The 14,869-nt window shown below is 39.4% G+C and overlaps 1 protein-coding gene across 2 annotated transcripts in view; it reads right to left on the reverse strand.

Annotated features, from left to right (window-relative positions):
- Window positions 1-6,201, reverse strand: part of zmiz2 (zinc finger, MIZ-type containing 2) — a 50,767-nt gene extending 44,566 nt beyond the window's left edge. The window contains exon 1 of one of the 2 annotated variants that reach the window (XM_079599202.1): window positions 5,505-6,201. The gene's annotated coding sequence lies outside the window, so the exon portion shown is untranslated. Of the gene's footprint in view, window positions 1-5,478 lie in introns of both variants that reach the window. The other variant, XM_079599203.1, reaches the window with a different exon arrangement.
- Window positions 6,202-14,869: the final 8,668 nt, after the last annotated feature.

Raw genomic sequence — 14,869 nt, forward strand, 5'->3', positions numbered from 1 at the left:
TCGTCGCTTTAAACTTTCGGGATCCGCCATACCAAGTGGATAAATCTCCACCTCCATCATCCACACACGCTAGCCGGGGACTCCTTCTCTATGTGTACAGAAGTGACGTAATGACGCAAAGACATGCTCGAAATTCCCGCGGAAATCCACCAGTACCACTGGAATTAAAATCATTATTACAAGATTACCGTTTTGAATCGAGGTAAGGCAAGCAGATCGTTTTGAACACTGGCTGGTTACGTTTTTTTTCAAAAATGTCTTTTTTGATATTTTTAAACCCAAAAAAGTGCCGGACTGCAGCTTTAAGTAAGTATTGTAAGTATTTGTGGCTTATTTTCTTTCATTTCAAATGTTAAACCATCAGTCTTTTATTGTGGCTCTCAAAGTTTCTTTTTCTTTTTGAGCGCTTCTCATAACAATTTTGGGAAAGATGGTTGGCGCATCTTGCGTTCCCAAATGCACGCTGTACGCGACCCAAACTCAGAGCACATGCAGAGATGGATTTCGCACGCAAACTAAGCCGAACTGAGACACTGAAAACTCTGGATCACGAGCTGCTCGCAAGTAAAAGAACAGTGCCACACTTTATTCTGAAACAAAGTGAGGTCAGGTGCATATAATTTAATTAATTTGATAATCACACTAAGCCATATCACGATTACAGTTTTATTTTGAATAATCGTGCATCCCTCCGCTGATTCATTCAAAGTCAGGTTGAGGGCGTTGCACTGATGGATACAGTCGCTCAAGCAGTGCTCTGGGTGTATACGACACATTTTAGCACATATGCAATAAGCCATTCATGTAATATGGCACATATAGAAATTGTAGCAAAGAATAGCATGTGATTAAGCCATTATGAACATAGCTCAACGTAAGGACTCAAAATAAATAGGCTAAATGAACAGGAACAGATTTATGTTTGAAGGAATCGCTCTTCCTGGGCGGCCTTTTATTCGTCATTGTGTGAGGTCCTGGATTAAATTACCAGCTCATCCTTTTGTTCATACAGAAGGGCCTCCGTTGACACATCCTCTACAAAACTGCTGTCTTCACACTCCCAATCTGAGCCAAGGTCAAGCACAGTGTTTGCACAAACCAAGGTTAAAAAATAAAGCGATAGGTTTCCGGGTGCAATGACTCTATTTTAAAACACGGTTCCTGTCCTCAAAGACATGGCATGCTAATGGATGTGGTCTACTGTTAAGCTGAGACACGAGCATGAAAGCTACTAATCATTAACAAGTCAATTAAAGTCAGATGAAAAGACTTGATATGAGTCATGACTGTCAACTCAAACGGAGTTCAAACACATGACAGAAGAGTGCTTTCACACTGAAACGGGGTACACTACAGTACGCATGAAAAATTGCTAATGTGAAAGCGGTCATGCGGACTACCCGTAGAAGTTCGGTTGCACTGGAAATGTGGGGCGATTCGCGTGAATGTGAAAGCAACTCGGACTCAGGAGCGCACTGGTTCAGGCAAAGTCACCAGCACACACATTTTGAAGTCATTAGTTCAACAAAACACATGTAAGGGATGACAATGGTGATGTTTTACATTGGATACGAGCGAGAGTGAGCGTGCAGTATAATCGCGCATATTATGTGCAATCAGAGCGGCAAATAAATGGATTGGAATCCGCTGTCTCCTCGAGAGTCCGTTTGCAAGTAGCAGAAACCCGCCTTCATGCAACTATTGTGATGACTGAAGATGAACGCAAATGCACCAGGGCAAATGTGACGAAACAGCGCTGCTCAATTGAACCGCACCACGTCACAGAACATCTATCCGCTCGGCTTAAAGTTAAAACGGGAGCGCGGCGCGAGCTTACGAGAGCAGATGCGTTTACTCGCTGAACGGTCTCGATCACGTGACCACTAAACAGTGCTGTGAGATCCAGTGAAAAGTGCTTGGATTTAGCGAAGAACACGAATGTCTCTGTGATTTAAACTACAGTAGTCAACATTCGAAGCAGATCAAAAAAAGTTAATCAAAGTTACCCTAAACCAAGAATTCATGTATAATTTTGATTAAATGTTTTGATCCACTTCATATGTTGACTGCTGTAGTTTAAACCAGATTAAAAACAGCACTGACATTCTCAACAGCACTGACAAACAGCATTGAGAAACATTGTGCCATGAATCTACAAATCACCTTCACTTACCATGCATTTACTGTAGTAACATTAACTGCGCCATAGTATTGTGGGATACTGAATTTTAATATATTTTGAATTTGGGCATGTCTTAAATGTATTACAGGAGTATTAGTGTATAAAACATTTTTTAATTCGTTATTAAGGTACAGCATTTGAGCATTTGTATTTATACTACTGTTTTTCATACAAAAACCATAGTAACCATATAGTTACGCTTTAACATGGTAGTGAGGTGTCTGCGGTTATCCTGATCTAAATAATTTACTATGGATGACCATTGACCAATGGTTAATTTTACTAAAAGTAGAGTCCGAACTCAAACATTTAGTTACTTACTTTAGAGTGGTTCCTGCGGTCGAAATACACAACACAGTACCATCCCAAAGTTCCTAGTTCCTGCGGTGGAAACTGGAAACACGGCTATGTAGTTTCTGCAACTCTAGTGGTAGCTTGCGGAATTACAAAAATACAGCGTATTTGGCAAACGGCCCTTCCTCCCTTAACTCAACCTTCACTCTCTCCCATTGTAGAGAAGTGAAGCCGCCAATGTCCAAATATGGCGCTGACTTCTTGGAGCCCGAGTCTTGCGCATTAGTGAGCGTGACGTGGTGCCGTGATATCAAGCCCACACTCAAGCAGAATCAGTTCGTACAGTTTACTGCAGAACATCGCACTATGTCGGTGTGAAATAAACAATTATGGTAGAAATTAAAGTTGAAGATCCATTCCCCTGCCGAAAAAAGTCAGTTGGTGCCTCAGTGTCTACTTCGCTCAGAGAAGCTGTCAATCATGACGTCACACCCCGGTTTTTATAGCATCAAATAACTAACTAAAATCAAACTTATTTAAAAAAACGAACACCTGAACTTACATCAGTGTGATAAAAACTACCTAAAATATTCATTTTTTGTGTGTAATTTGATTGATTAGTTAGTCTCATGCTCCATTAGATTTCATGGAGGGGGCGGGGTTTATGACTTATACTGGGACCAGTCACCTGGCGGCGATCGAAACTTTTTGGCTTCACTTTTCAAGACTTTTTGCGGCACACTTGGTCTCGACAGGTAAATGTAGGCTTAGGCTACTTTTAATAAAAGGTCCAACATATTAATTATAATGTAATACTTTTACTTTTGTGCTGCTATGTGTTAGAGTAAGCAACTGAATACCTAAAACTGTTTAGAGCGAACGCGAGGTTCTCTCTTGCATAACCCAAACCAACATATCAGCATTGAACACTTTTTTTGACATGATGCACCACCCAGCATACGCGGTTAAAGAAGTCAACCACTCACCACTGGTATACATAACTATTATGCTAGTATATTATTTCGAACACAGCCCAATTTATAAAAACAAAGGAGTAAGATGAAATGATCCAGGTGCTTAAATTCAAATTTGGGGGGGTAGATGGGGTGCTGTGATTTTTTTTTGGATCGAAAATTGTGATTTAAAATGTTTGTGTGCAAGGCTGTACAAATTGTAAAAAAAAAAAAATCTGATTATATATCAATATGACTACAAAATAGTAATCCCTTTTATTTTGTATCATATTTTAAGTACCGTAATAATAATAGTAATAATTTTCTTAATTCTCAAACGTTTAAACCTTTGAGCTTTTATGCAGCAAACTCTGTACACTCTTGCACGCAAATATTACCTGATAATACCACAGAAGCGCAAACAAACTCCGAGCACATTTAATAATATTAGACTTAGGCCTGTATATCCCCAGAGAGAGCCGACACAAAGCCATGACACTCATCTTCAGGACCGAAGCTTTACTTGACACTGCCGAGGCCGGCCTGCCATCAATTATTGACCAACTCCTCACGACCAGAAGTGCTTTTAGTAAACATTTCCTCAACACATAGGGCACATATAAAGACAATGCAACCCTCTGAGTTAAATATTCATGACGATAAGTAATGTCGTCATTATTTCCTTTAAAAACCCAAAGAACGTCAGAGTCCCTATGCTGTTTGTCCAGAATAGCAGATGGCTTGGGTCCTTATCATAATTGAGTGATCTATCACCGATGGTGTTTTAGAATGAGACAACGCATGCAAATTAGGGCTTAAAAAAATAGAAAGATCAGCTGAGGGATGTCTGTGGCCATCATTTGACCCCTGGGGATGGGCAACGCAGCATTTGTCGCCTACCTGGTCTGTGACCTGCAAACACAGAGTTTGTAGCAGCAGCGCTGAGGTTCTGTGCACCACCTTCACCATCTGTCCATCTCACCTGCTGTGTCTTTACCGGCCTAAAACGCCTCCCGCTACACCGACCTGCCTGTAGGTGTGCTGCCAGTATGTAAAGCATCTGGGTGGAGCGCTCTATCATGATGCTAATGCAAAAGGTATTGTGATGCGACAGGCAAAAACCCCCTCTCATGCTCCCTGTGTATGTGGAGCAACTCGGTTTCAGCTTAGATCCTAAAAAAGACGAGCTAGGAAAACAAGCATTAGACCTTGCATCTCACACACACACACACACACACACTGATACTAACGTGTAAAAACATATCCTGGAGCAGATCCTGTGGTCTCTAATGACTAAATTCAGAGGTTGATATTCATAACAAACAACTTAAACCACCTTCAACCAAAGAGCCACAATGAAGTGATCACTGTGACAGGCAACACTAGTGTCTCAAATGCATTTAGCTGTGAAATTCACTTAACAGCATCCTGATTGATCTAATAAAAGCTGTGCTATATCATGCCACACATTTTCACTCATCAGATCAGAGCTGAAATGTTTGCATTGAGAAGAACTGAGAAATGCACCAGCTCAAACTGAGATTCACTGTCTAGCTCCTTATTTCACACATATTTCAGACAATAACCACATTGCATGAGAGTTAAATCATGCAGCAGACCAAAGTAATGATACTACAACCCTGAGTGAGTGCATTTTATAGTGCATTTTCTTTCTTTTAATACACATTTAATGCCCTTTAAATCAAAATCCAAAACATCTAACCCTGACTGATTACCTAATTCATACTCTAGTCCAGCAGCAGAAGGCATTTCTACTGTAAGCTCGTGTGCATGGGTCCATCCTTGCTCTATTTAATCATTTGAGGGCAACACATATTTATGGCAGATGATTATCGAATTGACAGCTGGAATAAAGAAGTAAAGAAAAGCAGGAAACGACTGCACAGGGCCATTCAAATCACCAAGCATGATTGAAAGCTAACACCTTTGAGCCTTGGATCACACTAAATATCACTACATACATCAGCACATACAAAAATATAATCAAAATCACAAAGCAAAAAGATAATAAGATGAAAGAGATCATACTGAAAGCTCCAATGATCCGTCCTCACCTTCCACTCCGGCTGCCCGAGGTTGATCTGTTGTTGGCTGGATTTGATTCCGTGTTCGGCTTTTCTTGTGAGAAAATCCTCTCTTAATGTTCACAAAATAGAGATCAGGCTCTAGTTCGATCCTCGCTGGGTTAAAATGGATAAAAACGTAGCCGTTTCTGTCTTTTCTTGGATAGCTAAGGTCTCCTCAGAAATCGGAAGCCGTGCGAGTACGTTAAAACCGTTAAAACTGGATCATATTATCTGTGAATGTGTCCGTTCTTTGCGGATTTCTATTTATATGATCCATAGGTTGCGAAATAAAACACCCTAAGCTTTCTGACTCCCAGCATGTGTTTGTTTTAATGAAATGTTTTTGTGTAAATCCAAAGAGTCGCGACGGCTCTCGTGTTGCTTCTGCTGCTGCTCCTGCGCGCGCGTGCGTGTGTATGTGTGCGCGCGAGTCTGCTCGACTGCATTCCTCCCTCTATTGCACAATGAGTCGCTATAATTTATTCATGAGATCATGGGGATGGAGGTGCTCTGTCGGAAGAAAGAGAGGCAGTTTTTCTCTTTCTTGCTTGCTTTCTTTCGTTCGTTCGTTCGTTCGTTCTTTCTTTCTTTCTTTCTTTCTCTCTTTTTTTGTCACTCACCCCCTCATCGCCCTCCCCAGCTGACTGACTTCCCTTCGATTGCGAGACTCGATTAATGGAGCGTCGAGGAATCGAACCAACGAGGCAGGGTTGGGGAGGGCGACGATTGTGCTGCGCTCGATGGTGAATATAAAGTGCCCTTCATCATTTGTAGAATCACCTGTAGGCCTACATTAATCTATGTTAGAAAAATATATCACATATATCAAAATATACCACAGCGGTTTTAACTGAAAGTAGAAAGCAATTTGCACTGGCATATCTTAAAATAAGTCTCAAGTTTATCTCAAGATGCACACCAGTAATGTTTCTTCTTCTTCTAAAGCACGTTTAAATAAGCTAATGAAATGTCCTAATTGAACTAAGGTCTAATCCTGACTTAATCTAAGCCTTGTCTGTGAAACTGGGCCTAAACTACATTTTTATTTTATAAGTTCATTTTTACGTTTTGAAGTTAATTTGTTATGTGCTTTTGTCATTTTTATTATTTTATTTTATCTTTATTAGTTTTTTAAAATCTAGTTTTATTTTTTATTTTAGTATTAGTAATTTTAGTACTTCAAATAAAAACTTTTAAAAAAGTTTTTAAGTTTATATTTTTCATCTAATTGGCTATTTATATCTTATTTTATTTCAGCTTTATTTCAATGAATGAAAATGACTTATAATAGTTTCTCTTTTTGTTATACCCTACTTTTTGTACCTTTTTTTCTCTCTCCAGAAAAGTCCCCATACGTTCTTAATTGAAGAATCACACATTTATTTATTTTTAATGTCAAGAAGGTCTTACATAGAAACAAAAAGAAAGGTGTTAAATTTTTCCACGTCACAAAAGGTAATTTTTTTCCAGTTTTCAATGTCTTTTAAAAGCATACTATTAAGAGAATAAAAAAATTGTGTAAAAAGTAACTTATTTGACTTTATTAAAAAACATTTGTAGGGACCAGACCAGATTCCAGTTATGATGGATGAACTCTGTGAATATGACACCATTGTGGCTCTACATGACCGATTTTTTTAGGGAGGATGCTTGAGCCAAAATGGCGCACTGTTGCTGTTTTATACATTTGGTATGTTAATGCTATTAACATTATTAAGAAGTTACTCAGTTTGTATAATTAGTAATTAGATCATTAATTTTCACTACTGTTTAAAAGTTTGGGGTCAGAAGATTTTTTATAAAAATAAAAAAAGAATACTTTTATTCCGCAAGGATGTATTCAATTGATCAAAAGTGACAGTAAATACATTTATAATGTTACAAAATATTTCAGTTTCAAATCAATGCAGTTCTTTTGAACTTTCTATTCATCAAAAAGTCCTGAAAATCATGGTTTTCACAAAAATATGAAGGAGCACAACTGTTTTGAACACTGATGATATTTTTTTTCTAGAATGATTTCTGAAGGATCATGTGAAACTGAAAATTCAGCTTTGCATCACAGGAATAAATTACATTAGAAAATATATTCAAATAGAAAACAGCTATTTTAAATTGTAATAATATTTCACAATATTACTGTTTTTACTGTATTTTTAATTAAATAAATCCAGCCTTGGTGAGCAGAAGAGACTTTCAAAAACATAACAAAATTATACCGACCCCAAACTTTCGAACAGAAGTTTATAAATCAAAATGCAATTAATTATGTTACCAAAACATTACCAAAATATTTGTCCTAATTACAGATTGATTCATATATTAGCACAAAGTTTGGCCTCATTCATGAAACACAAACAGAACAAATGTCTGTGCAAGAAAACTTAGCATTTGAACTTGTTAAATTGTTGGATTAGATGCATAAACAATCTCCACAGAAATTCCTTCCCCCTCCGTTTCATGAATGAGGCCCAATGTGTTCAGGGACATGTTTTTCACATGGGCAGGTAGCCAAAGTGTCTTTAAATCGTGAATTAGAAGAGCAGTGGTGTCCGCTGTCCTCTAAAAAGCAGCGGGCAGTGAAAGGATTGGTTCAGACTGCTGCACAACTCACAATAGAGAGGTCAGAGAAGGGCAAACTCAAATTCCCAACCCCTCGGATGTGCTTAGATGTGAACTGCACTCTCCCTGGCGAGAGATGCAACTCGCAAACTCAACACTTTATTTCATTAATAATCTCTTTACAATATTTTCATTAGAATAACATGCATGATGAATCATTCACAAGGACTGTGAATTGGAAAAGTACATTTCAGGACTGAAAGGAACAGCAGTGGTTTAACTGTGAGACAGATGTATTGCAATCTGGCAGCAGTCAGCAGCGCTGTGTTTGGCAGAGATGGTGTCATGTTAAGGTTTGAATTCAGCTTCTGGGCATGAGGTGACAGTGACAGACGGTGTTCATCAACCTGATCTTTCATCTGCTTTCTCTCGCCTCTACATTTCTACGTTTATGATTTGCTCTGATGCTCTTTTGCCTCTGTGATGTTATCACAGAAAGAGGCAGCGCTCACGTCGTCCATTTTGTTAGTTTATCAACCGCTCGCTTTCATGCAGTGACATAATTGTTATTCCTCTCTCATTCCTGTCCTGTTAAGATCTCGCAGTGTACTGCGAGAAAAACGGGAAGAGAACTGCCCTTAAGACATTGAGTCAATAAAACAGGCACTTTACTACGCCGTGAGGGGATGGGGCCGTGCTATGTTTGTGCAACAGAGGGGTGGGAGTTGCGTTTCGCGTGCTACGGATGTCAAACTGTCTTAATATTTGTGCCATGGTTCACCAACATCTCTGTGAATAGGAGTTTTGCATGATTTTAAGATGCACATGTTTGTATAAATCAGTGTGGGGGCGTAAAGAGCTCCTGTTTGGTTTGCACTCACCCCTCGCTGAGAATGGTACGCCCCACGCCAATGGCAAGAACATATCATGGGAATTATCCAGCAGAGAGAATGGAGGGAAGGCGGGGGAGAGTGAGAGCGCCGGGGCTAGACTGGAGCTGCTGAGGAAAGAACAATAGATCTGCAGTCTTGATGAGCATGACTGAACGTTAGTCTGGAGGTTTGGGGCCAGACGAAGAGCTGTAGGGAAACAGTACAGAATATTCTTTGTCAGAGGTAGAAAGGACAAAGACAGTCAGATGAGCAGGTAATGAGGAGACACCGTGGAAAACACATTATCTGATGTTGGTTTGGTAGATTGCACCTTCATTAAAGTGGGTCACTTTTTTATTATGCTTTACCTTTCAATGCAGTGTGTGATATAACGGTTTGTGAATGTAAAAGGTTTGTGCACGACAAATAAAGTTAGTCTCCTAAAAGAAAGATTCGATTCTGAACTGCTGAAAACGAGTTGTTATTAATTCCAGTCTCACTTTCTGTTACATACCTAAAGAACAATGTAATACATTTGCATAATGCCAGCCTATATGCTCGTCATTGGCTGCCCACAAACTGCGTCTACTTTGCCCCGCCCTCAAACACTGTACTTGTAGCTGAGACTGGAAGAGTTTGGTTTGTGTTGTCGACATGTTAAGAAGATGCTTTTTTTTTTTTTTACGCTGCAAAAGCAAATCCACTTTCCGACACGTGCTATAAGCGATACCCAATCATAGCAGACTGGGCCATCTGACCAATCAGAGCAGAGTAGCTCTCAGAAAGGAGGAGTTTAGAAAGACTGAATCTTCGAATGAACCATTTTCAGACTCTTTGAGAAATGAGGTGATGCGTGCAATGTATTATGAGAAAATGAAAGTGTCTTTTTCCCTTTGATGCATTTAAATATACTGTACAGGAGACTAAATAAAATGAAGAATCTTTTAAATAGCATAATAGGGGAACTTTCAAAGTTTGAAATTCACAATTCTGTCATTTTTTTTAGCATTGTCAAGCAACTGTTTTCCGAATCTTCATTGTGATCATGCTCGAAAAGCTCTGTAGAAAGAGTCCAAACGACTTCTGTGTGACGAACAGAGCACTTTATGCTAGCGAAATGTAGTCGCAACACTTTTCACAATATAGAATGTAAATCCCCCCACACAATATTTAGGTAATGTGAGCGCACCTTTAGTCTTTTTTTAATAATTTTAACAATCTAAAGATCCTTTTTCTATCATACAATCCATTGTTCCATGAAGAATTAACCTTTAACATCAATGGAACCTTTGCATTGAACAAAAGGTTCTTTATAGTGGAAAAACATTCTTTAGGCCCGGTTTACACTTTCTGTGTAGAGAACCTTTAAGCTCAATTCTTCATGGAACTTAAACATAACCTTTATTTTTAAGAGCGCAATCAAAACTTTTGTTGAATCCGCACATGTAGGAAGATTGGTGCTTTGTCAAATGGCTTCTCAAAACTGACAGACGTGGTCCCTGTGAACTGTTGTTGTATGGAATAAAGTAATGTTGCTTTGAAACGACAACAGGCTGCAGTGTAAATAATGGATGACTTTTAAGTTTTTAGCTGAACTACTCTATCTACAGAGGTTTCTGTACCATTTCTATTGGTCAAAGCTCAAAAACCTAGTGAAAAGAAACCGAGTCTTTATTAGTTTGTGTGTCAGTTTGAAGAGGCTGCATCACTGCATGCGGCCAGTGAGGGGTGGGGGGGGATAAGTCAGACTTATGCTCAGCAGCTCCCTGTTGCCCTGGAAACAGGTGCTGAGATTCTTTTGCCTTTTTTTCATCTTTCTCCTCGCTATCGATGTCAATGCCACCTCCCACAGGCTCCCCTCCCCCACGACCTGCTGCATCCCCCTCTCCCTCCCTCCACATCTACTGCAGTCATTTAACAATGTCACAGGCTAGAACAACCAACCCCCCTCGTTCCGCACACGCTCATCCGCCACATCGCCCACTGTATGAGGGTCAAACAGCACTCGGTTATTGATCCTTATGAGCGCTGTCAAATCGCGCGGCATCAATCTCACCCCGGCTAATCTCACTGCACGGCCGCACAAGCGGATTGCGCGCTAGAATACCACTCTGCCAGTCTCGTCTTTGTGCTCCTATTGGACGAGCAACAAGGACAGACAAAGAGTAATCTGACTGCTGAAAAAGACGCCCCCTCCCTCACGCACGCACGCACGCACGCAGCGTCGTTGGCAAATCCACAACCTGGTACCATCTTACGCAATGTTCTAATATGCGCTTGGGATGCTGCTGTGTTTTAAAGCGAGATAATTAAACACTTATTTGTCAAGGTTCTATTTTCGCTCCAAAGAATAGAAAGCATCAGATTTTAGCGTGACGCGCGTGCGCGCGTCCAGATCGATTCCATTTTCTGGCCTTTTTAAGTCAACATTGTTGTTTAGCGGGGCGCGCGCTGCATTCCATTGCAGTGACTTCTCCCTGGCCTGAAGAGGAACATTCCTGGGAAGTGGCTGACCGACAATAACAGTCGGCAGCAAAAAGGGGGCAGGAGCGGGTTTGAAAAAGCTGTTCTTTCCAACCTTGTTCTCTGAAACACCAAAAAATTAGAAGCTTTACCTCATCTGCATCATCTGGAACGGCGCGTCTCAATTGCACACACACACACACAAAATGCACATAATAAAATGCAACTACTCGTATAATCGTGCATAGTTAAAATAGTTAGGCGTAGCCTATCAACTTTTAATTGAAATAGATTTTTAGTTAAAGGGATAGTTCACCCAAAAAGTTACATTCTGTCATCATTTAGGCTACTCACCCTCAAGTTGTTCCAACCTGTATACATATCTTTGTTCTGTTGAACACAAAATAAGATATTTTGAAGAATATTGGTAACTAAACAGTTGATGGACCCCATTGACTTTAATTTTATTTTCTCCCCCCACAGGCTACTATGGAAGTGCCAAACATCTGTTTGATTACCAACATTTAAATAGATATCGTTGTTGATGTCAGAGATTGTGTGCCCAAACTATTTTAGCATTAATTGTGTCACTCGGAAATATGACTTAGAGTAAAATAACATTCGACCATATATATTTATGGTTAACGTGATTTCACCAGATAAAATGTGTTCCTGGATCAACACCTTAAGACATAATGATTTTTATACTGTACAAACTGTATATTCTCTCCCCTTACACTAACAACCCTACCCCTAAACCTACCCATCACAGAAAACTAGGATTTCGGATAATGGGGGACATTTTGTCTGGGTTTACCTGGGCCCCCCACACACACACACACACACACACACACAATTTAATGCATCCTTGCTGAATAAAAGATCTTAACGACCCCAAACTTTTGAACCATTGTGTATAAAAGTTTAATCAAATTGTATATAATTATTTGTAATATTGAGTTTATTTTATAACTAAAAATACAGAATAACTCACGAAAACAGACATTCTCTGAAAGACTCAGTCTACACCTGTTGTTGAACCTCCTCACACACTCTTTGTTGTTACGAGGCCAGCGATCAAACTACAGTTGTCATATTAGAAACGTGAAGTCACCTAAGGCGCCGCCGTGTGTTGTATAAAGCTGCTGGATCATATGCAGTTCCATAACTCAGACAGACATTAACAGCCACATCAGCAGCAGAGCCAGCGATTGAAGAGGACATTCTGTCTGTCTCAATCATGCCACAACCCTCCTAATTAGGGGAAGCTTGAAGAAAGTGTGTCATCCGAGATACACGAGCTCCCAAAAAGAGATATCTGTGATTTGCTCTTGCAAATTGATTATTGTTTAGGATAAATCTATTATAAATAGATGTAGTTATTGTCAGACTCAGCTTAGTGAGTGGATGTGTTTATGTGGAGGTTCTGGGCCAGTGATGGTGAAGGCAGGGATAATGAGATTGCAGCTCAGGACAGCAGGCCAATCATGTGATGGGTCAGACAGGAGAGAAAAAAAACCCTCAGGAAAGGACCAACCATCTGACTCAAACAGGGAGAGCTTTTCACATGTAAAGAGAGCTGTTGTTCCTCTTGCCTGAGGTGAATCTCTGTCCATGGCGTCCCGCTGAGGGGTTCAGGCACCAGTGAGCACAGGTTTGTCCCACAGTCATTATGCAGAACTATGAGACACAATGGGCAGTGGTTAGAAGCTGCAGTTTTGTGAAAATCCCTAAATCACTTTAAGAACAGCCCTAAAGCAACCAAGACACAGCAGGGTTTTAATATTTTAAAATTCACATTTTGATTCATATTGAGTGAGCTGAATGTCAACGTGAATAACCAAATTAAACAGCTAAGTTTTAAAAAAAGTAAATGAACGAGGTTATAATAATTGGAGTGTGGTGGCCATCTTGTGGTTAACGTGAGGAATGCCTACTGGATTTTCTCAAGTCACCGGCAGTTGTGACAAAAAGTTTCGGAGTGATATATACACACTGAACGTCCAAAACATGTCAATCAAAGACAATAAAGTGAGTATATATGGAACTACTTTATATATAGGACTCTGAAGGATCAGAGTAATGAAGTATTTACCTGGGTAATTATTTGCCTCGCAAGAGATGCGAGGAGGGGATTGAATATAATGATAGGAAAAGAAACCAGTTTGACATATCTCCTGCAATTTGCCTAATGGATGCCTCGCTCTCTCTCTTAAATAAAGTTCAATTTAAGGTAAAAGCAAATGTTGTTAGAATTCATTTTATGGACATCTCCACTTTTAATACTGTTCAGTTTCATCTTCTTTCAAAATGCCTTTATGATTTATTTAGGTGTTAGTTGCTGGATGATTCTATGGATTAATCAATTAATAAAAGATCGGCTTCAGCGAGTCAGTATATAATAATAATAATAATTTCTGACTGCTTGGTGTTAAATTCTCATGTTGTTCCAAACCTGTAAGACTTTCATTCATTTTCAGAACACAAATAAAATATATTTTTTAATAAATTCTGAGAGCTTTCTGTCTCTCCATAGACGCATAGTTGTCTATCTATCACTTTCAAGGCCCATAAAGTTAAGAAATTATTAAAGTAATCCATGTGAATCCAGTGGTTATCCTCAATTTTATGTGACACGAGTGCTGTTTGTGCAAAACAACAACAACAATAAAAACATAATTTACCCATGTTCAAGTGTTGATATAAAAAGAATGCACACAAGTGTGTGTGTGTGTGTGTGTGTGTGTGTGTGTGTGTGTGTGTGTGTGTGTGTGTGTGTGTGTGTGTGTGTGTGTGTGTGTGTGTGTGTGTGTGTGTGTGTGTGTGTGTGAAGGCAAAGGCTCTGTTCTTTCTTTTGATATAATGTGTGTTGGAGAACAAAATAATCTAGGGGCCATGACATTTTTGTGAAAATGATCAAAAATTCTGGCGCTGGCTGGCAACTTAGTTAACGTACAGTTAAAGGTATATTTCAAGTATAAAAATTAATACCTAAATAGAAATATAGTAGTAGGCCTTTATAGTAGTAGTAGTAGTAGTAGTATCCTTTATTTCAGACTCATGGTCCATCCATACAAAAAGAGTAATAAATAACACATAATACAAATACAAATACACAACACAAAGTTACAAATGACTCGTTTTAAAAAAAAGACACTTATACCAGTGTTCCCAAAACTGGGACGTGCAGCGTGTGGTACTGTACCTATCATTTACCAGCACCACAACAACTTGATTTACAGACTCATTCAGTCGACAAATGAACCTAAACATCTCTTTTCGCAGGACAGACTGCAGTGTGTCCACTCTGTTGCTCACAAACAACTCACTCGCACAGGTTGATCTGGGCTTTTTTAGTAGCATCCTCAGAGCGTCATTGAAAGCTACTTGCAATTTCTGGAGACTAGCTTTTTTATAGTTCAGCCACAGATGTGCAGTGTACAAAGGCGAACAGTA

The sequence above is a fragment of the Phoxinus phoxinus genome (assembly GCF_949152265.1).
Source record: "Phoxinus phoxinus genome assembly, chromosome: 23".
NCBI classification, from domain to species: domain Eukaryota; kingdom Metazoa; phylum Chordata; class Actinopteri; order Cypriniformes; family Leuciscidae; genus Phoxinus; species Phoxinus phoxinus.